The sequence below is a fragment of the Lissotriton vulgaris genome, chromosome 1_1 (assembly GCF_964263255.1).
Source record: "Lissotriton vulgaris chromosome 1_1, aLisVul1.2, whole genome shotgun sequence".
Lineage (NCBI taxonomy): Eukaryota > Metazoa > Chordata > Amphibia > Caudata > Salamandridae > Lissotriton > Lissotriton vulgaris.
The window spans coordinates 108,232,171-108,255,689 of record NC_141685.1 but is presented as its reverse complement, the minus strand read 5'-3'; the positions used below and the strand labels follow the sequence as shown (position 1 = coordinate 108,255,689).

Here is a 23,519-nt window from a genome sequence, read left to right as displayed (position 1 = left end):
CTCCTGCTGCAGCCCCCTGGTGAGGCTCGTTAAGGCTGGAAACAGTTTGAGGTTCGAGCATTCCTGATCCTTGGAGGCGTGGCCTCAAAGTTCAGGATCGAATGTACTCTGTGAGTCAGAGCCATGGATTATAAACACTCAGCAAAAAAAACACGCTGAATGGAATGAGGCCACAAATAGTTACAAAAGAATGAGGTTAATTCAAGCATTTCCATCCCACGCTGTGTGCTTTTCTCAGTAGACAGTTTGATGGACAATCAATGTCTTTGTGGCTGCTTCATGTAAATGTTTTGCGAGTCTGAAAGCTCCTCCCCCAGGGTTTACAGTGAGCACCTTTTATTTTCCCACATTGTCTCTCTTATGTAGAAAGGTTACATTTACAACTAAAGTTTTTGTCACATTGAGAGCACAAGTCACTTTCTTTCTCATTGTGGGTTCTCTCTTGTTGAATGAAACTGAATCTCCAGCAGACTCTTCCCTGGCATTTAGAACAATGATGAGGTTTTTTCCAGGTAAGTTCTCGCAGGTTGAGTGAGAACAGATTTCCGACTGAAACATTTCCAGCATTCAAAGAGCTAATAAGGTTTATCCCCAGTGTGAGTTCTCTCATGTCTAGTGAGAGTTGTTTTCAATCTGAGGTTTTTGTGGCATTCAGAGCACTGATACCGTTTATGCCCAGTGTGGGTTCGTTCATGCACAGTAAGGTTGGATTTCTGACTGAAGCTTTTCCGGCACTCAGAGCACTAATAAGGTTTTAGTCCAGTATGAGTTCTCTCGTGTTCAATTAAACTGGATCTCTGACTGAATCCTTTCCGGCACTCAGAGCACTGGTAAGGTTTTTGCCCAGTGTGGGTCCTTTCATGTACAGTAAGGCTGGATTTATGACTGAAGCTTTTACAGCATTCAGAGCACTGATAAGGTTTTTGTCTAGTGTGAGTTCTCTCATGGTGAGTGAGAGTTATTTTCCGACTGAAGCTTTTCTGGCATTCAGAGCACTGATAGGGTTGAGCCCAGTATGGATTCTCTCATGTTGAGTTAAACCGCATTTGTGATAGAAACTTTTTTGGCATTCAGAACACTGATACGGTTTCTGCCCAGTGTGGGTTCTTTCATGCACAGTAAGGTTGTATTTCTGACTGAAGCTTTTACAGCATTCAGTGCACTGATGAGGTTTTTGCCCAGTGTGAGTTCTCTCATGGTGAGTGAGAGTTATTTTCCGACTGAAGCTTTTCTGGCATTCAGAGCACTGATATGGTTTGAGCCCAGTATGGATTCTCTCATGTTGAGTTAAACCGCATTTGTGATAGAAACTTTTTTGGCATTCAGAACACTGATACGGTTTCTGCCCAGTGTGGGTTCTTTCATGCACAGTAAGGTGAGATTTCTGACTGAAGCTTTTCCGGCACTCAGAGCACTGATAAGGTTTTAGTCCAGTGTGAGTTCTCTCGTGTTCAATTAAACTGGATCTCAGACTGAATCCTTTCCGGCACTCAGAGCACTGGTAAGGTTTTTGTCCAGTGTGGGTCCTTTCATGTACAGTAAGGCTGAATTTATGACTGAAGCTTTTACAGCATTCAGTGCACTGATGAGGTTTTTGCCCAGTGTGAGTTCTCTCATGGTAAGTGAGAGTTATTTTCCGACTGAAGCTTTTCTGGCATTCAGAGCACTGATAGGGTTTGAGCCCAGTATGGATTCTCTCATGTTGAGTTAAACCGCATTTGTGATAGAAACCTTTTTGGCATTCAGAACACTGATACGGTTTCTGCCCAGTGTGGGTTCTTTCATGCACAGTAAGGCTGAATTTATGACTGAAGCTTTTACAGCATTCAGAGCACTGATAAGGTTTTTGTCCAGTGCGGGTCCTTTCATGTACAGTAAGGCTGGATTTCTGACTGAAGCTTTGACAGCATTCAGAGCACTGATACGGTTTATGCCCATTATGGGTTCTTTCATGTACAATAAGGTTGGATTTGTGATTGAAGTGTTTCTGGCATTCGGGACATTGATAGGGTTTTCGTCCAGCGCTAGTTTTCTCATGTTTAGTGAGGTGGGATTGATAACTAAAGCTGTTCTCACAGTCATTGCTCTTATTCGAGTTGTTTGTTTCTCCAAGTTGGGTTTGTTCCTGGATACATGCCATCTTAAGACTGAATCTGATTTCTGATTGTGTACTTGTTTATGTTACAACTCAGCATTAACTTCTAAAATACATTTCAGATGCTCTTCTTAACATATGTATTCAACTAATTATAGTTTTTACCTGGAAATTATTTTCCTACCTTTAAAGGCACCGATCTAACTTGTCTTATTAACTTTCACTGAGGAGCCCCTTGTATTGATTAAGAGGCCTCTCATGGATTCATTTTCTCCAAGTTATGCCCGGGTGAATTTTCTCAAGTTTAATTAGTCTCATTTATTGATTCTAGTTTGATCACATTTGATTTAGGAGTTTTAAAAGCACTGATAAGGTCTTCGGGCTTTAGTGTTTGCCTGTAAGGTATGTTTGTTCATACAAGTAATGACAGATGATTAGGGCATGCCAGGGTGGTTTATGAATTATCAATAGCTTAACACTGGCCCCTTTTATACTTCCTGGGCCAGTATATGCTTTTTTGCTCAGTGGCTAAGACAGGTACATGATAAGACTTTGGAGTTACAGGACACTTTGAAACCACTCGGATCAACCCAAGAGACAGAGCTGGTGGAGAAAATCTTCCTATATTGGAACTGAAACCCTCTGGGTATGTAGTGCGCTATACAAATTTCATGACTTGACTTGACTTGACTTGACTTGACTTGACTTGAACTGATAATCCAGCATCTTTGCTGTAACGACATCTGAGAAAGAGTATTTACAATGACTTTCTTTTAAACAATCTTTTCTCTCCTCTCGTCTTCAGGAGACAGAGACAAAAGCTTGCGCTTGTAAACCATGAATATTAGTCTTTTTGACGGTTCTGTCACATCACAACACGTCTACAGATGCTGATCGGTTGGGGAGGGTTTAGGTCTCCAAAGCATTTCTCATAAACCATAAAAACAAAATGTACAGCACTGAGTTTTCTCAAGTGCACTGCGTGGGGATCAATTGTGGCCAATGTTCTCCTCAATCTGAGTTACTGACACTTGGTAAACATTTATGGCAATTTTACTATAGGGATTTGACAACTTTCTCATTCACCAGTTTCTTCCGCACCAACATCCTCACCATTCCTGGCACATAGAATGTGTTTCTTCTCAAGAGCTCGAGAATGTTTTAACTTTCCTTAAAATAATCCTTTTCGTTGTGTTTCACTAAATTTAAACCTTCTTTTTTCTGTTCATGCTTCAGTCACCTGTAGACATGGAGTCAAAAATTGTAAATGAACACAAAGAAAAAATATATGTGACCTTATACTTTGCACAAAGAAAGTATTGACAAAAACAAGCCAGGAAATCTGTTGAGTATCATTTCTGATAGTGGTGAAACAGCTCGGGGACACTGTAGATTGGGAGCTTCGGATTACTGGAGCTCATGGATGTGAGAGAAAACATATTTAATAATTAAGAAAGAAACACAAGTTGCACATATATTGCAACATAGATTCTTAGAAGCAGCCAACACTATCAATTTACACTCTCTGTGAAACAGGCTGGCATGATATTGAGATATTTGTAATTCTTTTAATGAATTATTAGATGTTACTTACTCCCCTACTCACTTAAACTATTCATCTATTCCTTTTTCAAGGGATCTAGGAAGGGACATTTTATTGAAAAAAGGAATTCGCCTAGTTGTAATCAATGCTTTAAATGCCACTGTAGACTGACGCTGTGTCCAGTTAGCTCAGTGGAATTCACTATTTCAAATTGTGCGAATGATAAGGACTTACTTGGTGGCTCAGAACTCATCATGCTCCTCCAACAGGACCCAGGCACTGCAACACCTGAAAAAGTGAAAAAAACAGCACAACAGTAAAGGAAACCAAAAAGGGTCAGGAAAAGAAAAACACAAAATAGAGCAAAGGGGAAAAAAAGCTATCTTCCACTTTGACCTCAGGGGTCCAGCACAGGAAACTGTGCAGCAGATGCTTGTGAACCCATAAGTTACATATAAACACAGTGCCTCCAAGGTCAGCACCAGGTACGGCTCCACCGGTTGCACCACCCTAAAGCAAGCCTTGTGTGCATGTGTGTCCACACACATATACTCTGTCTTTTGGTTGTAGTAGATAAGACAGAAAAGGATAGTTTAGGAGGAAGTAAAGAGATGGAAGTCAGATCAAGAGAGAAAAGACGCCGAAAGAACAGTCAGAGGGGGGAGAGTATCACCTGGTGTAGAGGAGAAGCCAAATGTGCCAATAGTTAAGGAACTGCTGGGCAAAACTGACCTAAGAAGGAACTGGACCTGCACTACACCCCCAACATTTCCAGGAGGAATGTGGCTCCATCATATTATTATCAGAAGTTTGATAACAACAAGAATAGTGCACAGAGGGAGTCAAATGTTGAAGCTGAAGAGACAAAAACAAAACAGAGATCAAGAAAGGGAATAGAGAAAGAAGAAACAAGGGAAAAGGAAACTTAAGAGTTATAGAAATCCTTACCTGACAGTTATGTTATATTTTGTTCCTCCAAGGGTGGCAGCCACACTGCACTGCCTGGTCATCCCAGAATACCTTGAGAGGAAGTAAAGAAATAGTTTTGCGTCAGACGACTATCACACTTCATCCCATTTTACAAAAAAACGTCCTGTACTTGCAAAACAAAAGAATCTCTTGATCTCTGGAGGCCATTGTGATGCAAATATGGGTATGAATAAATACTTTTTTGGTTCACCAAGAACCATGATCCCATGCTGGAAAAGGTCTCTGTGAATATAGAGTGCACACACAGTCTCAGAGAACAAACCCTAACAACCCAGTCCATGTTTTCATAACCCCCATCTTTCCATTTGCAGACCATGAAACTTGCAAATTAAAAGAATCTGGTTTGCATAGGTATGTTAATGTCCTTGTACATAATTCTGCCCACACTTCATAAATCAGTCAACCAGACTCTTAGATTTATACAAACCATGCTCTCGGAGCAACAGCAATTCAAGCTCAAGCTGATGCAGAGTTTGAATGCTGAGCAATGGAAGCAACAAAGCATCAATGTGTTGGTGCTATTTATCTATAACTTATCTGAAGGGATGATGTGGAGGGTCAGTATAAATAAATCCTTCACAAGACAAAGCTGGGAACATTGAAATGTTTAGACCTCCATTGGAGACAATGGAGCAGCAGCAGCCTATACAACCTGATATAGGCCCACTGCTCTCAACATTACAATGTCCTAATACACAGCCTCTGCCACTCTGAAATATAGGGATTGGACAGGAGAAGGCAGAAGATACAGCCTGCAGCAGGGCACACAGGAGCCCTCCCTTCCTTCCCCCGTATCTCGCAGTGTCACTGGTGTCTCGGAAGGTGGGGGTGTTCTGCTCATCTCCTACATCTCCCGGCTCACCTGAATGATGAAAAGCAGTTTAGCCGAGCCCAGAGAGAACCGGGGGCAGACTTCAGCCTCCTTTCACAGCTATTGCTGTGAATGTTCAACTATTAACCGCCGTGGTCCTGCATGCGGCTGTTAACTGTTCAACATTACCACTTACAGCAGTTCGGAGTACCGGAGGTGTTTCAACCCCTCTCGGTCTATGGGACACCGTTGTTTTTATTAATTAACACATTCTGCCCTCATAGGGCAAACAGTGTAATGACCTTATAGTCAGCCGTCGCTGGCAGTACAGCCCATTAAAGGACCGCTCCCTTGGTAAAGGTCCTAGCCTTTGGAGGTACAAAAAGCATCAAAGCTATATTAAAGGTTTCAAATAATTACTGAAGGCATAAACATGGGTACTCAGTCAGAGAAATAATTATCATAATATTTGCAGAAGAAATGTGTGCTAAGAAATAAGAAAAAGTTTTTCTATAATATCAAATAGCAAACTGACATAGAATCTGCTTTTTAAAAATCAAGAAAAAGTTCTTAAGTCCAATATCAGTAAGAGGACTGACATGTAGTCTGCCTTTAGGAAAAGGATAAAATAAAACAATTCCAGCAAATATCCCAAAACAGTCATTTTATACGTTTTTAGACAGAGAGAACACATTATTCACATGGTTCATGATGAGGTAAAAATGACAGCAATCAATGAATGTTCATGAAAACATGGCACAACAAAATGAAATTTAATAAACCACACCTACAAAATGAATAATTAATTGTGACTCTTCAACTAAAAGCCACAAGTCATTTTACATGGTTATTTCCTAACATAATAACTGGATCTTAATCACAGTTTAAGTTTTTAGCCGTTCATCATTGACTTAATTTGCATGGGAACATTTGCTGACAGCTCATTGGTTGTTTATTAGAAATGCCTACAACTTGGACTCCTTTCCCAAGAGGGGTGGGTTGGGCGCTCTCGTCAGTCTGACTGTGGAACGGGAGGCACATTTATTGATTAAAGTGATGCCGGATTTCCATTTACTTCTTCTACAAAAGAGCCACTCTGGGTGACCTCTAGGACTGCACCAAGCATGCAATCCTTCTCCCGTCTCAGGCACAGTCATTGTGTCTGATTCAGTCCAGTAGAAACTCCTAGTGTTGATGCAAGTTGTGGAAAATCCTTATTAATTAAAAAAGAATTTTGTTGAAATCTTAAATTTGTTAAGAATTTTGGCGTTCTATTCTACACTGGGCTTTGGGACTATCGGGACTGAAAGCATGTTCTAATATATCTGTCTTTGACTCTGCATGCTCGGCACAGAGGCCAGTTGGGCTGGGACCATTGGCTGTGACATCCCATTCTGTGCCATCTGATTCATGTTCCAGTTTCCCAGGTTCCTGCAAACCTCACAAGGATCATGTCTTGTTCTGCACATTATTTGTGTTTGAGGTATTTAAATTGCCTCTGTCAGTAAAACCTATACCCTAAGCAGGGCCAGACCGGCCGGAACCGGCTTCCGGTGTTTCTCCGGGGGGCTGGAAGAGTGGGGGCCGATTCTTCAGTGCTGGGAAACGTATTTCTTACTGGGGGCTGGTTTTGCTGTGGTGCTGCTATATAGCCCCCGGCAACAAAAGAGGCAGGGAGCTGGGCCGTCAAAATTGTCAGGCCTGGTTGGGGTTCCCAGTCCGGCCATGACCCAGAGGAACAACTTTTCCTCCATGCCGTGCATATCCAAATTCACACCAGCAACAAACCCAAAATCAAAGCGAGAATAGCATCCGCGAGAACCACTTTCGTCACCCTTTTGGAACATTTTTGTCTGAGCCGTCATTATTTTTTCTTTGATATTTTTCTGCTTAGTAACAAAATTCTCACTACAGAACTTTGCGTAAAACAAAATCTCATCCGGAATGTTAGTCTGCAGCCTCTCACATTTTTCTGGATATGTGCACTACCTCTAGATGCAACGCTAAAAGATGCGCCCTCTTTTACCCGGTCTTTGCCTTTTCAATATTGTCTGTAACTCTGCATTAATCTCTTGTAATATAATAAAATATTTTGAGGCACTTCACTCTGTGGTTCTTCAATTGGCCAGTTTACAAGCAACTTGCACTCATTCCACAAATCTCTTGGGACAAATATTAACAAACTTAAACTCAGCTCTCGACCACCCCTCCTGGACGAACAGGCCTCATCTCCACTGCATCCCTCCTGGAGAGGCCCCACCTCCTTTGAACCACCCAAACACAGGACAGGCCTCACCTCCTCCACACCTTCCTGGACAGGCCTCTCCCCCTCTGCATCCCTGGACAGGCCTCACCTCCTCTACACCACCCTGGACAGTTCTCTCCTCCTCTGCATCCCTGGACAGGCCTCACCTCCTCTACAACGACCTGGACAGGCCTCACTCACCTCCTCTGCACCCCCTGGACAGACCTTGCTTCCTCTGCATCCCCCCAACAGGTCTCCCCTCCTCTGCACCTACCTCCAAACAGGCCTTACCCCCTCTACATCCCATGGACAGTCCTCCCCTCCTCTGCACCTGCTGGACAGGGCTCACCTTCTTTGTGCCTCCCCCTGGACAGGCTTCACCTCTTCTAACCTCCCTCCGACAGGACAGGTCTCACCTCCTCTGCACCCCTGGACAGGCCTCATCTCCTCTGCACCCCTGGACAGGCCTCACATCCTCTGCACCCCCTGGACAGTCCTCGCCTCCGCCACCCCCCTGAACAGGCCTCTCCTACTCTGCACTCCTGGACAGGCCTCACCTCCTCTGCAGCCCTGGACAGGCCTCACCTCCACTGCACCCCTGGACAGGCCTCACCTCCTCTGTTCCCCTGGACAGGCCTCACCTACTCTGCACCCCTGGACAGGCCTCACCTCCTCTGTTCCCCTGGACAGGCCTCTCCTCCTCAGCACCCCTGGACAGGCCTCTCCACCTCTGCACCCCTGGACAGGCCTCACCTCCTCTGCTTCCCTGGAGAGGCCTGCCCTCCTCTGCAGCCCCTGGACAGGCCTTGCCTCCTCTGCACCCCTGGACAGGCCTCACCTCCTCTGTGCCCCTGGACAGGCCTCTCCTCCTCTTCACCCCCTGGACAGAACTCTCCTCCTCTGCGTCCCTGGACAGGCCTCTCCTCCTCTGCACCCCCTGGACAGACCTCTCCTCCTCTGCACCCTTGGACAGGCCTCACCTCCTCTGCACCCCTGGACACGCCTCTCCTCCTCTGCACCCCTGGGCAGGGCTCACCTCCTCTGCTCCTCTGGACAGGCCTCTCCTCCTCTGCACCCCTGGACAGACCTCACCTCCTCTGCACCCTTGGACAGGCCTCTCCTCCTCTGCACCCCCTGGACAGGCCTCACCTCCTCTGCTTCCCTGGACAGGCCTCCCCTCCTCTGCAGCCCCTGGACAGGCCTTGCCTCCTCTGCACCCCTGGACAGGCCTCACCTCCTCTGTGCCCCTGGACAGGCCTCTCCTCCTCTTCACCCCTGGACAGAATTCTCCTCCTCTGTGCCCCTGGACAGGCCTCTTCTCCTCTGCACCCCCTGGACAGGCCTCTCCTCCTCTGCACCCTTGGACAGGCCTCACCTCCTCTGCACCCCTGGACACACCTCTCCTTCTCTGCACCCTTGGACAGGCCTCTCCTCCTCTGCACCCCCTGGACAGGCCTCTCCTCCTCTGCACGCTCGGACAGGCCTCACCTCCTCTGCACCCTTGGACAGGCATCTCCTCCTCTGCACCCCTGGGCAGGGCTCACCTCCTCTGCACCTCTGTACAGGCCTCACCTCCTCTGCACCCCTGGACAAGCCTCTCCTCCTCTGCTCCTCTGGACAGGCCTCTCCTCCTCTGCACCCCTGGACAGGCCTCTCCTCCTCTGCACCCTTGGACAGGCCTCTCCTCCTCTGCACCCTTGGACAGGCCTCTCCTCCTCTGCACCCTTGGACAGGCCTCACCTCCTCTGCACCCTTGGACAGGCCTCACCTCCTCTGCACCCCTGGACAGGCCTCTCGGTGCTTTTCACAGGAGCTCTTTGTGAAGGATTCTCATTATGGACAGAGGAGCCCAGAGTTCATTCCCCCCATACAGCGCCTCTTACTCCGCCCAGAGCCTCATGGAGCTATGCACAGGCCCCGAAGAAAGACACTGCTCCCCTGGACAGGCCACTGCTCCTCTGCACTCCTGGACAGGCCTCACCTCCTCTGGACAGGCCTCACCTCCTCTGCACCCCTGGACAGGCCTCATCTCCTCCCGACCCCTGGACAGGCCTCTCCTCCTCTGCACCCCTGGACAGGCCTCTCCTCCTTTGCATCCCTGGACAGGCTTCACCTCCTCTGCACTCCTGGACAGGCCTCTCCTCCTCTGCACCCCTGGACAGGCCTCTCCTCCTTTGCATCCCTGGACAGGCTTCACCTCCTCTGCACTCCTGGACAGGCCTCACCTCCTCTGGACAGGCCTCACCTCCTCTGGACAGTAGCAGCTCTCCTACCTGAGCAGAAACCTGTCCAGGCTCTCTCCTCCTTCTGGAGCTGGGGGGGAGGGGCAGGTGCAGATTTGAGGTCTGAGGGGGGTCTGTAGATGGTGGTAACTGCCCACCAGACAGGGCTGGAGTCCTTCCTCCTCTGCAGCAGGCTGGACACACCAGGAGAGGCCGGAAGTAATGTCAGCACTGCTGCTGGTGCTGTCTCTGCCGCCGCTGACCCGGAAGAGGAAATCCTTCTCCCTTCCACCTAATGTGCAGCTCAGTGGTTTCATCAGCAGGTGAGGAGTGCCCTCTGGTGGCCGCTGACTGAACCGCCACTTCCAGGCTCCAGGATTGAATGCATTTCACGCAAACAAGCATTTATACCTGTAAAGACCTGGGATTTCAGATGTCACAGACGGGAATGTTTTTAAGGGGCAGACAGTTCAAGTACAGGGCCTCACACTTTGCTGCTGCTGTAAAAAAGTATTTATAGCTGCACTTCAGATGAGCATCTTCCAAACACTGATGTAGAGGTCTAAAGAGTATTTACAGAAAGGTGACAACTGGAAGTGGCAGTCTGTATTTCAATGAACATATCTGTATTTCAATGAATATATCTGTATTTCAAAGAATATATCTCTATTTCAAAAAACATATCTGTATTTCAATGAATATATCTATATTTCAAAGAATATATCTGCATTTCAATGAATATATTGGTATTTTAATGAATATATGAGTATTTTGGTCAGTTTTGCAATTAAACTGGGCAGCTTATTTATTCTTTTAAATAATTTATTTGCAGTTTTTCAAATCCACAACGTGCTAGATAGCAAAGTAAATAGAGGTAAATACCATGGAGTTTCATACACCAGATCAGTGACAATGAGGCATAGATCATGTGTCAAAGCGACAATTGAAGGAACAGCTTATTTCTAATTTTCCTATGTCTGTGGCTTATTCCTTATATTTAATACGGTTTTATATCCTCAAACAAGACTGAAATGTAGGCCCTAATTAAGTTTTGAGTTTCTGGTTTAAGAGCACAACTGTCTCGTAAATTATTAAGCTAGCGGTCTCTTCCAGGCTTTGGTGTTTTGTATCTAGTAACCACCATCCTCTCTCAACAAGGATTCACTGACAAAAAATAAAGCAATATATCTTTGAAACAATTAATTCCTAAAATAGGGCAACCAAGTATGAACCAGAAATTTTTCACACAGTTTGCATTGAAATGAGTGGGTGTTACTGGTCTGAAGAACAGGGGAGGGGCATTTCACTACTCTAAAATATTCTACTCCTTCACATAGGCTCTTATATCACAGTACACTCGTCATCAATGCACCGCTGATTAGTGAGTGAGTCAACTCTTTGTGGCATTGTCATGCAAGCAGCCTTGAATGCCTCGACAGCAACATTAATTCAGACATGCATACATCAGAGCCCTCAAGCCTCACTCATCCCGAGTGACACTAACACATTTGGAGGTCGTGCTGAAGTATCACTCAAACCTGGCCCTTTCTTCCAAAATATGGGGATTAACTAGAACTTCACACGTGACTATTCGGCACAGAGCAGACCCTCTGTCCCACATTTTGTTGGCAAAACCTTTCTCATATTTCACCATGAGTACTGCACACAGTTCAGTAGAATGTTAAATTGAATGTCTGTTTTAGTGAGACTTGGTTGTCAATCATATCACTTTACATGTGTTCTCATCATGTCTATAAATTCAGTAATGTTTCTTCCTTTGGTACTGTCAAAGTCAAATGTTAAGTGACAACACTCCCTGTGTCTTTGTTTAATACCTCATTTCTCTATTGATTTTTCATATACAATGAGCATATAACAGGGATGAAAGTTTATCGATTCAGCAGAGTCCAAGATACTGAGTAAACTAGAACTTGTGAGAAGACATTGATAACCGGAAAAACAATAAAAAACATAACCCGTCCAGATAGAGGTGATGCAGCCCAGAAGATCCTGCAGATTATCATGGAAGGGACGTGGGAACAGGAGAGAAAAGTCAGGGTGCCAGGCACCATGGTCACCCCCCAAAAAGCCAACTCCCAATACGAAGGCCATAGCCAGAAAACTCTTACCATGGTGTGTTAAATCCTGGAATATTGACATTTTGTGAAGCAAGGTCAGACGGGCCATTAATTGTGGTGCCAGCCCTAGGTTGGTCATCAAGGTATCCCAAATGGAGCCGTAGCAGCACAAAGTGCTGTACAGTCTGCAGGAAATGCAAAATGTCACAGGCAACTGCGCCAAACCTTCTGCACCTCCAGCATGTGGAATAGTCTGCCGTATGTGCTTTATAGACGCACTCCAACGTCCACTGCCAGTGGTGTAGGGACTTGAAATAACTGAATTTCAACCTGACCGCCCGGAGGAAACTGCCATGGTCTTTCCAAAGGTCGTGCCTGTCCTACTCAGAGAGTACAACGGTACATGAGTGGGGAAGACCCTGACTATTTTTTCAATAATTTCAAAAGGATGGCCACGGCAGCATCTTGGCCATTTGATAAATGGGTCCAGTACTTGGGACCTCTCCTGTCTGGTGACTTACAAGCAGCCTACCAGGCCGCTACAGTTCAAGGGATAGCTCCTTATGCTGATATAAAGAGTAACCCTGGGCTTAATACTTCACTACGCTGACGGAGCATGCAAAGTTTGTGCTAATACGCACATAGCATCAATCAATCAATCAATCAGTGACACTTATAGAGCGCGCTACATACCCGTAGGGTCTCAAGGCGCTGGGGAGGGGGGGTGCCGCTACTGCTCGAACAGCCAGGTCTTCAGCTTCTTCCTGAAGGAGAGGTGGTCTTGGGTCAGGCGCAGGTCGGACGGGAGGGAGTTCCAGGTCTTGGCGGCCAGGTAGGAGAAGGACCTTCCTCCTGTAGTCGCTCTTCGGATGCGGGGGACGGCGGCGAGGGCGTGGGTGGCTGAACGGAGGTGGCGTTTGGGAGCGTAGAAGTTGACTCGGCTGTTGAGGTAGCTCGGGCCTTGGTCGTGTAGGGCTTTGTGTGCGTGGGTGAGGAGGCGGAAGGTGATTCTCTTGTTGATGGGGAGCCAGTGAAGGTCTCTCAGATGTCCGGAGATGTGGCTGGATCGTGGGATGTCGAGGATGAGTCTGGCTGAGGCGTTTTGGATCCGCTGGAGTCTCTTCTGGAGCTTGGCGGTGGTCCCGGCGTAGAGGGCGTTGCCGTAGTCCAGTCGGCTGGTGACGAGGGCCTGGGTGACGGTCTTCCTGGTCTCTGTGGGGATCCACCAGAAGATCTTCCGTAGCATGCGTAGGATGTTGAAGCACGCCGAGGAGACGCTGTTGACTTGCCTGGTCATGGAGAGGGAGGAGTCCAGGATGAAGCCCAGGTTTGCGGCGGGGTTGTTGGTCAGGGAGAGGATCAGCTGGGTGTCGTCGGCGTAGGAGATGATGCTGAGGTGGTGTTTGCGTACGATGGCCGCGAGGGGGCTCATGTAGACGTTGAAGAGGGTGGGGCTCAGAGATGATCCTTGGGGGACGCCGCAGATGACTTCGGAGGCCTCTGACTTGTACGGTGGTAGGCGGACTCGCTGTGTTCTTCCGTCGAGGAAGGAGATGATCCATTCCAGCGCCTTGTCCTGGATTCCGATGTTGCTGAGGCGCCGTACTAGGGTGCGGTGGCAGACCGTGTCGAATGCCGCGGAGAGGTCTAGGAGGATGAGGGCCGCTGTTTCTCCATTGTCCATCAGGGCTCGGATGTCATCGGTGGCGGCGATGAGGGCGGTCTCGGTGCTGTGATTGGCTCGGAAGCCGGACTGTGAGGGGTCGAGGGATCCGTTCGTCTCGAGGAAGGCGGCCATCTGCTTGTTGACGGTCTTCTCGATGACTTTGGCTGGAAACAGGAGGAGCGAGATGGGGCAGTAATTCTTGAGGTCGGTGGGGTCTGCTGTTGGTTTCTTGAGTAGAGCGCTGAGTTCGGCGTGTTTCCAGCTCTCAGGGAAGATGGTGGTGTCGAAGGATGTGTTGATGATGTCTCGCAGGTGGGGTGCGATGACAGCGTCGGCCTTGTTGAAGACGTGGTGAGGGCAGGGGTCGGTCGGTGATCCGGAGTGGATGGAGTTCATCGTGCGGATGGTGTCTTCGGTGCTGATCGGGGTCCAGGAGTGGAGGGTGGTGGTGGGGGGTGGTTGTTCGGTCATGGTGTGCGTTGGTTGGTTGTTGAAGCTGTTGTGTATGTCCGCGATCTTGTTGTGGCAGTATGAAGCGAGGGAGTTGCAGAGGTCTTGCGATGGGGTGATGTCGTTGTTTCCTGTGCTGGGGTTGGAAAGCTCTTTCACGATGTTGAAGAGTTCCTTGCAGTTGTGTGCGTTGTTGTCCAACCGGTCCTTGAATGCTGTTTTCTTGGCGGCGCGGATCAGCTGGTGGTGTTTCCGGGTGGCAAGTTTGAAGGAGGTCCTGTTGTCCGGTGTCGGTTCCCTTCTCCAGACTTTCTCGAGGGCTCGGCAGTTCTTCTTGGAGCTCTTGAGTTCGTCGGTGAACCATGGGGCCTTCTTGCTGCCGGGTCTGCTAGGCGGGGTCCTCAGTGGGGCGAGTTCGTCCGCGCAGTTGCTGATCCACTTCGTGAGGTTGTCGGCGGCCTGGCTGGGGTTCGCTGAGCTGGCAGGAGGGTGCTGGCTCAGGGAGGTGGCGAGCTGGTCTGCTGTGATCTTGTTCCAGCTTCTGCGGGCGGCCTGTTGCTGGTGTTGGTGGGTCGTCGTTCTCTTGAAGGTGAAGTGGACGCAGCTGTGGTCCGTCCATTGAAGCTCTGTGGCGTGGCTGAAGTCGATGTCTGTGCTGGAAGAGAAGACTGCGTCGAGTGTGTGTCCGGCGAGGTGGGTGGGGGTGGACACCAGTTGCTTGAGTCCCAGGTTGGCGAGGTTGTCGAGCAGGGTGCTGGTGTTGCGGTCGTTGTTGTTCTCCAGATGGAAGTTGAGGTCTCCCAGGAGGATGTAGTCAGCGGAGGGGAGGGCATGCGGGCTGACGAAGTCGGCGATGTCCTCGCTGAATTGTGTGCGTGGGCCAGGGGGTCGGTAGATCAGGGTGCCTCTGAGGGTGGTGTTCGGGTTGGTGTGGATCTGGAAATGCAGGTGTTCGGCGCTGGTCAGGGTGTTGTCGGTGCTGGTCGTGAGACGGATGGTGTTCCTGTGGATGATGGCGATGCCTCCTCCCATCTGGTTGGCGTTTCGGTCCCTCCGGACGATCTTGTAGCCCTCTGGGATAGCGATGGCGATGTCGGGAGCTGAAGAGGCGTTCATCCAGGTCTCCGTGAGGAAGGCAACGTCAGGGGCTGTGGCGTCTAGAAGGTTCCAGAGTTCGATGGCGTGTCTGTGGACGGAGCGGGTGTTGAGCAGGATGCACTTGAGGTGGGTGCTGCTGGTGTTCGACTTGGCGGGTGCTGGTGCGAGGCTGGTCCGGATGCAGGTGAACTTGCAGGCGTGGCAGCTGAAGGTGTTGAGTGCGATGAGGGTGGCGGCGGAGTACGTCAGGCGGGTCGGTCGGGGTCCTCGTGGGCCAGGGGTCCTGGCACTGGGCGCGGTCCAGGCGCGGACGGGCGTAGACGGGCTTACCTTTGGCGCGCCTTCGGCGCACAAGCGGCGCACCCGCTGCGCGTGACCGCTGCGCGTTCGCACGGTCGCCATTTATGGCCAAGTGCGCGGGTGGGCGGAGCAGCTGGGAGGCGGGAGCGGGGAGGGTACAGAATAGAAAAAGGGGCGGGGAAAAGCGGCGGTGGCGGGAAGGGAGAGCGGAGGGCGGCGAGGTAGGCGGACAACAAGGAAGGAAAACCAAAACACAGGCACAATGAAATAAAATAAAAAACAGGCACAAATTACAGAAAAAACAAGGCAAAAACAACAGCAGCGGAGGCAGCCGGCAACCGGCAAACGAGGCAGGCAGCGAGGCAGAGGGCAGGCAAGGGGCACACGCAGCAGCTGGTGGCCGTGCGGCGCGGGGGTGTCCCACAGGTGGGTCACACTCACCTGCGTCGCACGGTCGCCATTTAAGGCCAAGTGCGCGGGTGGGCGGAGCAGCTGGGAGGCGGGAGCGGGGAGGGTACAGAATAGAAAAAGGGGCGGGGAAAAGCGGCGGTGGCGGGAAGGGAGAGCGGAGGGCGGCGAGGTAGGCGGACAACAAGGAAGGAAAACCAAAACACAGGCACAATGAAATAAAATAAAAAACAGGCACAAATTACAGAAAAAACAAGGCAAAAACAACAGCAGCGGAGGCAGCCGGCAACCGGCAAACGAGGCAGGCATCGAGGCAGAGGGCAGGCAAGGGGCACACGCAGCAGCTGGTGGCCGTGCGGCGCGGGGGTGTCCCACAGGTGGGTCACACTCACCTGCGTCGCACGGTCGCCATTTAAGGCCAAGTGCACGGGTGGGCGGAGCAGCTGGGAGGCGGGAGCGGGGAGGGTACAGAATAGAAAAAGGGGCGGGGAAAAGCGGCGGTGGCGGGAAGGGAGAGCGGAGGGCGGCGAGGTAGGCGGACAACAAGGAAGGAAAACCAAAACACAGGCACAATGAAATAAAATAAAAAACAGGCACAAATTACAGAAAAAACAAGGCAAAAACAACAGCAGCGGAGGCAGCCGGCAACCGGCAAACGAGGCAGGCAGCGAGGCAGAGGGCAGGCAAGGGGCACACGCAGCAGCTGGTAGCCGTGCGGCGCGGGGGTGTCCCACAGGTGGGTCACTCTCACCTGCGTCGCACGGTCGCCATTTAAGGCCAAGTGCGCGGGTGGGCGGAGCAGCTGGGAGGCGGGAGCGGGGAGGGTACAGAATAGAAAAAGGGGCGGGGAAAAGCGGCGGTGGCGGGAAGGGAGAGCGGAGGGCGGCGAGGTAGGCGGACAACAAGGAAGGAAAACCAAAACACAGGCACAATGAAATAAAATAAAAAACAGGCACAAATTACAGAAAAAACAAGGCAAAAACAACAGCAGCGGAGGCAGCCGGCAACCGGCAAACGAGGCAGGCAGCGAGGCAGAGGGCAGGCAAGGGGCACACGCAGCAGCTGGTGGCCGTGCGGCGCGGGGGTGTCCCACAGGTGGGTCACATCTCCCACTGCTTGCCAATTTTTCAGTTTCACCATTGTGAAAGTACTATATGCATTTTAGCATATAAAGATAGAAAAGCTTATTTTCTCATATCTGGTCATGTACAGGAAGCTTTTTGCAATTATTTTGCAATTTTAGCACAGTACAGACAAGTACACAGTGTCTTCAGCTACGCGCGTAGCGCAGACTACGCAAAGTTTTAAGTATACTACGTGAAGCTACGCCAGTCACTACAGATAAAGATGGCATCATGGCCAAAATATATTTGGAGCAATATTTGTCCTCACTTCATCCGCCCATTCAGAGGTGGGCGCGTCAACAGGCTAATTTGACCCTAGAAACTGCCGTAGAGATTGCTAGTGGCTACAACAGAGCCCAAGAGATTCAAAAAAAGGGCGAGGGGAGTCAACAGGGAAAACAGGAGGCCCAGGAGTACATCGTCAGCCCCGTCCTACCCTAGCAAAGAAGCCCGAACCCGTAACAATAATTCCTGGAACCCCTATTATCAGACCTCCTACTATGGGTCCTCAATGTTTCCAGTGTGGAGAGATGGGACGTATTGCCCGGTTTTGTCCCCAACAGGAAGACCCCATGGAAATAGTTATGGCTCGCGACTACTATTGCTCCCCTTCAGAAAAAAATCACCTCCCTATCGCTGTACAGTATCAGTGAATGGACACCCCGTGACAGCTCTGGCTGAAATGGGATGCCTACACAGCATAGTCCAACCTCAAGACCTGGGATCCCGCCTTGGCCTGATTGATGGAACTGTAGCTATACGTTGTGTTCATGGTGACACCAAACCGTACCCCACCGCACAAGTACAAATACAACACCCCCATGACCCAGGAACCACTTTAACTGTTGGACTTATACCCCGGTTACCAGAAAAAGCTTTACTCGGAAACGATTACCCACAGTTATCTCAGTTGTTGCACGGCACTAAACTCGAAGATGAAGAATGGTGGGCCACAGCACCTTTTTCACAGGAATACAGACAAGGAGTGACCACCATCAAAAACTAGGAAGAGTAGAAAACAAAGGAGGTCAGAAAAAGGCAGGAATCCATTGGTTTTGCCCGTTCCACAAGTGAGCTCAAAATCCGTTCCGCACGCGGATTTTGCGAATTTTCGATAAATTTGCGATCCGCGAACTCCCGCGAATTTACCGAGAATTCGCAAATCCGCGAGCGGCGGATCCGGGGGCAAAAGTTGAAGCCTGGCCTGTTGTAACTATTTTACGATGGCGCCGGCAAGCTGCCAGCGCCATCCTAAAATAGTTACTAAGTTAGCTTCAACAGGAAGGTCTAATAGATAAAATAAAGCAGGTGCTCGATTTTATCTATTAGAGCTTCCTGTTGAAGCTAATTTAGTAACTATTTTAGGATGGCGCTGGCAGCTTGCCGGCGCCATCGTAAAATAGTTACAACAGGCGAGGCTGGTGTAATTTCCTTTCCCAAATCTACTGTGGAACATCAGCTGTGATGCTTGATAGAGGCCTTTGCATCCTTGACTTTCACTAGCGCAATACCTGTGCTGTTCTTGGGACCAGGGGCTTCTTTCTCTTCATCTGCTGAACTGATCTTTCTCTGACCTTTTATACACACAAGAGGCATGTGAACTCGCATTGAAGCCCCGCACGTTTGGTCCCGCTCCCACACTCGCGGTGTGCACCGTCTTCCCGCCATTTACCCACTATGATGGACAGCTCACTCAGGGACCCCTGCGCCCTTCGGGCGATTGCATAGTAACACACACATGGTCGCTCGAACTAGTTGAAGCTCAAATTCAGTGACTCATTCATTAGCCCAAAAACAATCGTGAGCGTCGTCGAGGCTGGGCAGGTGTGCCTTCATCCCAAATCTACCGTGGAACATCAGCTGTGATGATGGATAGAGGCCTTTGCATCCTTGACTTTCACGAGCACAATACCCATGCTGTTCTTGTGACCAGGGGCTTCTTTCTCTTCATCTGCTGAACTGATCTTTCTCAGACCTTTTAAACACACAAGAGGCATGTGCACTCGCATGGAAGCCCCGCCCCAAATCCGCGGATCTGCAAATCCGCAAAATCCGCGGATCGTGGATCCGCAAAATCCGCCCATGCTTGATGAGAACCCCTGGGAAACCGATAGAACTTTCCTTGCGGCACAAAGGGAAGATCCGGTGTTGAAACAAGGCCCTATAGGACAAAGACCCACACCACGTAGGTCCATATTTCTTTAAGAAAAAGCGGTTGTTGTATAGAAAAGGGAGCCCCACTCAGAACCCCCAGCTATTGATCCCTGGTCCATTCAGGGACAAAATGATGTATCTAGCCCACAGCCACTTATTGGGGGACATTTTGGGGCAGACAAAACTGAAAAACAGATCATGGAACGGTTTTATTGGCCCGGCATATACCAACATGTAAAAATATACTGCAGAGAATGCCCGGTATGCCAAAAAAATAACAGATACCATCCTCCCACAGCACCCCTTCAACTACTTCCCATAATAAAACCACCCACAAGAAACCTTACGATCCTCAACTGCCAACCTCCTCATGATTTCCCGCACAAATAAGGTCTCCTGGGGCGACAAAAGATTCACTGTTGCTACGGCCAGACTGTGGAACACCCTACCTCAGCAAATTAAATCTTGCCCAACTCAACCGGCCTTCAGGAAGCTTATAAAAACATGGCTTTTCAACCAATGAGCAGCACACCATTTGACTACTGCTTCTTCCGTCCAAAGCGCCGAGACACCCACGGGTATTTGTACGCTCTACAAATTGCTTGAATAAATTAAATAAATAAATATAACCCTTCAGTCGAATAGGTATGGACATAATAGGGCCTTTGTTACCTTCCCGCAGTGGATGTTGTTATGTTCTTGTTATGGTAGACTACACCACCTGTTTTCCAGAAGCCATACCCTTACGCAGGCCGGATGCCTCTAACATAGCCAAAACCATGATAACGTTTCTTTCAAGGGTGGGATTCACAAAAGAGATCTTGACCGATCAATGGACTCCCTTTGTGTCCTGATTGATGAAGCAAGTCTGTGTGCAGTTAGGGGTCAAACAAATCAGGACAGCTGCCTATCATCCCCAGACAGATGTGTTAGTTGAAAGATACAATGCCACTATTAAAACCACCCTCAAGAAACTCCTAGCTTTGGAGTCCAGGAAATGCGAGGACATGTTGCCCCTGTCATTATTTGCCATTAGGTGCAAAGAACAAAAAAGTACAGGGTACTCTCCCTTTGAGCTGTTACATGGTCATAAACCACGTACCTTTCTAGTGTTTGAGGTATTTAAATTGCCACTGTCAGTAAAACCAACACCCTGAGCAGGGCCGGACTGGCCGGAACGAGCTTCGGGTGTTTCCCCGGGAGGCTGGAAGAGTGGGGGCCGATTCTTCAGTGCTGGGAAACGTATTTGTTACTGGGGGCTGGTTTTGCTGTGGTGCTGCTATATCGCCCCCCAGCAACAAAAGAGGCAGGGTGCTGGTCTGTCAAAATTGTCAGGCCTGGTTTGGGTTCCCAGTCCTACCCTGACCCAGAGGAACAACATTTCCTCCTTGAACATACTGAACCTCATTACTCACACCAATGCCGTGCATACCCAAATTCACACCTGCAACAAACCCAGAATCAAAACGAGAATACAATCCGTGAGAATCACTTTCGTCACCCGTTTGGAACTTTTTTGTCTGAGCCATCATTATTTTTTCTTTGATATTTTTCTGCTTAGTAACAAAATTCTCACTACAGAACTTTGCGTAAAACAAAATCTCATCCGGAATGTTAGTCTGCAGCCCCTCACATTTTTCTGGATATGTGCACTAACCTCTGGATGCAACGCTAAAAGAAGCGCCCTCTTTTATCCGGTCTTTGCCTTTGCAATATTGTCTGTAACTCTGCACTAATCTCTTGTAATATAATGCAATATTTTGAGGCACTTCACTCTGTGGTTCTTCAATTGGCCAGTTTACAAGCAACTTACACTCATTCCACAAATCTCTTGGGACAACAATTAACAAACTTAAACTCAGCTCTCGACCACCCCGCCTGGACGAACAGGCCTCATCTCCACTGCATCCCTTCTGGAGAGGCCCCACCTCCTTTGAACCACCCAAACACAGGACAGGCCTCACCTCCTCTACACCTTCCTCAACAGGCCTCTCCCCCTCTGCATCCCTGGACAGGCCTCACCTCCTCTACACCCCCCTGGACTGGCCTCACTCACTCACCTCCTCTGAGCCTCCTGGACAGGCCTTGCTTCCTCTGCATACCCCGACAGGTCTCGCCTCCTCTGCACCTACCTCCAAACAGGCCTTACCCCCTCTACATCCCATGGACAGTCCCCCCCTCCTCTGCACCAGCTGGACAGGCCTCACCTTCTTTGTGCCTCCCCCTGGACAGGCTAAAACTCTTCTAACCTCCCTCCGACAGGACAGGTCTCACCTCCTCTGCCCCTCCCCCCTCTCCAGAAGTCTCACCTCCTTTGCACCTCACCTCCTCTCCACAGGTCTCACCTTCTCTGTACCACCCGGACAGGTCTCACCTCGGCTGCACCACCCTGGACAGAACAGGGCTTACCTCCTCTGCACCCCTGGACAGGCCTCACCTCCTCTGCACCCCTGGACAGGCCTCACCTCCTCTGCACCCCTTGACAGGCCTCACCTCCTCTGCACCCCTGGATAGGCCTCGCCTCCTCTGCACCCCTGGACAGGCCTCCACTCCACTGCACCCCCCTGGACAGGCCTCCCCCACACTGCACCCCCCTGGACAGGCCTCACCTCCTCTGCACCACTGGACAGACCTCACCTCCTTTGCATCCCTTGGACATTCCTAACCTCCTCTGCACCCCACTAGACAGGCCTCACTTCCTCTGCACCCCCCTGGACAGGCCTCACCTATTCTGCACCCCCCCAGCTCTGGACAGGCCTCACCTCCTCTGCACTACCTTGACCAGGCCTCACCTGTAGCAGCATCCTTCCCTGACAGGCCTCACCTCCTCTGCACGGCACCACACCACAGAACAGGCCTCTTCTGCAACCCCCCACCAGAAAAGCATCACCTCCTCTGCCCCCTGGACAGGCCTCACCTCCTCTGCACCCTCTCAGGACAGACCTCATCTCCTCTGCACCCCCAACCCTTGCAGGACATGCCTCATCTCCTCTGCCCCCACATAGGCAATGTGAGAAGTTGTCCTGGTATATGCTGTCCACTAGTTATAATGGGCACCTTGTACCAGTCCAAACAACCCTTATTGATGATAGCTATGGAGAGCAGCCTTCAGGCTAAATCTTGAAGGAATGTAAAGCAGCTTTTTTTTACCAGTCTATAATCTCATGAATGACCAAATAAAAGGAGAACCACACCAGGTTGCACAGGCCCCGAAGAGAGACACTGCTACCCTGGACAGGCCTCACCTCCTCTGCACCACTGGACAGGCCTCACCTCCTCTGCACCCCGGACAGGACTCTCCTCCTCTGCACCCCTGAACAGGCCTCACCTCTTCCGCTCCCCACTCAGCCTCAGCAGCTCTCCTGACGTCACCATGAATGCCAGGGGAGGGGGGCATCTGATCCATGGATTAAAAATTGCAGCCAAGTGAGTTGGCAGCTCTCCTGCCTGAGCAGAAACCTGTCCAGGCTCACTCCTCCTCCTGGAGCTGGGGGCGGGTGTGGGGGGGGGAGAGGGAGGGGCAGGTGCAGATCTGGGGTCTGAGGGAGGTCTGTAGATGGTGGTATCTGCCCACCAGACAGGGCTCCTTCCTCCTCTGCTGCAGGCTGCACTCACGAGTAGAGGCCGGAAGTGATGTCAGCATCCGCTGCTGTTGCTGTCTCTGCCGCCACTGACCCGGAAGAGGAAACCCTTCTCCTTTCATCCCATGTGCAGCTCCATAGTTTCATCTGTAGGGGAGGAGCGCCATCTAGTGGCCGCGGACGGAACCGCCACCTCCAGGCTCCAGGAGTGAATACATTTCACGCAAACAAGCATTTATACCTGTAAAGACCTGGGATTTCAGATGTCACAGACGGGAATGTTTTTAAGGGTCAGACAGTTAAAGTACAGGGCCTCACACTTGGCTACTGCTGTGGAAAAGTATTTATAGCTTCACTTCAGATGAGCATCTTCCAAACACTGATGTAGAGGACTAAAGTGTATTTACAGAAAGGTGACAACTGGAAGTGGCAGTCTGTATTTCAATGAATATCTGCATTTCAATGAATATATCTGTATTTCAAAGAATATATCTGTATTTCAAAGAATATATCTGCATTTCAATGAATAGATCGGTATTTTAATGAATATATGAGTAATGCGGTCAGTTTTGCAATTTAACTGGGCAGCTTATTTATTCTTTTAAATAATTTATTTGCAGTTTTTCAAATCCACAACGTCCTAGATAGCAAAGTAAATAGAGGTAAATACCATGGAGTTTAAGACACCAGATCAGTGACAATGAGGCATAGGTCATGTGCCAAAGCGACAATTGAAGGAACAGCTTATTTCTAA

General features: G+C 49.6%; 1 long non-coding RNA gene and 1 pseudogene across 1 annotated transcript; both read right to left on the bottom strand.

Moving 5' to 3' along the window:
• Positions 1-435: 435 nt before the first annotated feature.
• LOC147737631 (uncharacterized) lies at positions 436-2,421 on the bottom strand (annotated as a pseudogene).
• A 207-nt stretch (positions 2,422-2,628) lies between these two features.
• Positions 2,629-22,660, bottom strand: LOC147737630 (uncharacterized). Its single transcript, XR_015300231.1, has 4 exons — positions 22,513-22,660; positions 4,587-4,658; positions 3,873-3,926; positions 2,629-3,335 (listed from the first exon to the last, which is right to left on the bottom strand). It is a non-coding gene; the product is annotated as an uncharacterized LOC147737630 (long non-coding RNA).
• Between the last annotated feature and the right edge of the window lie 859 nt (positions 22,661-23,519).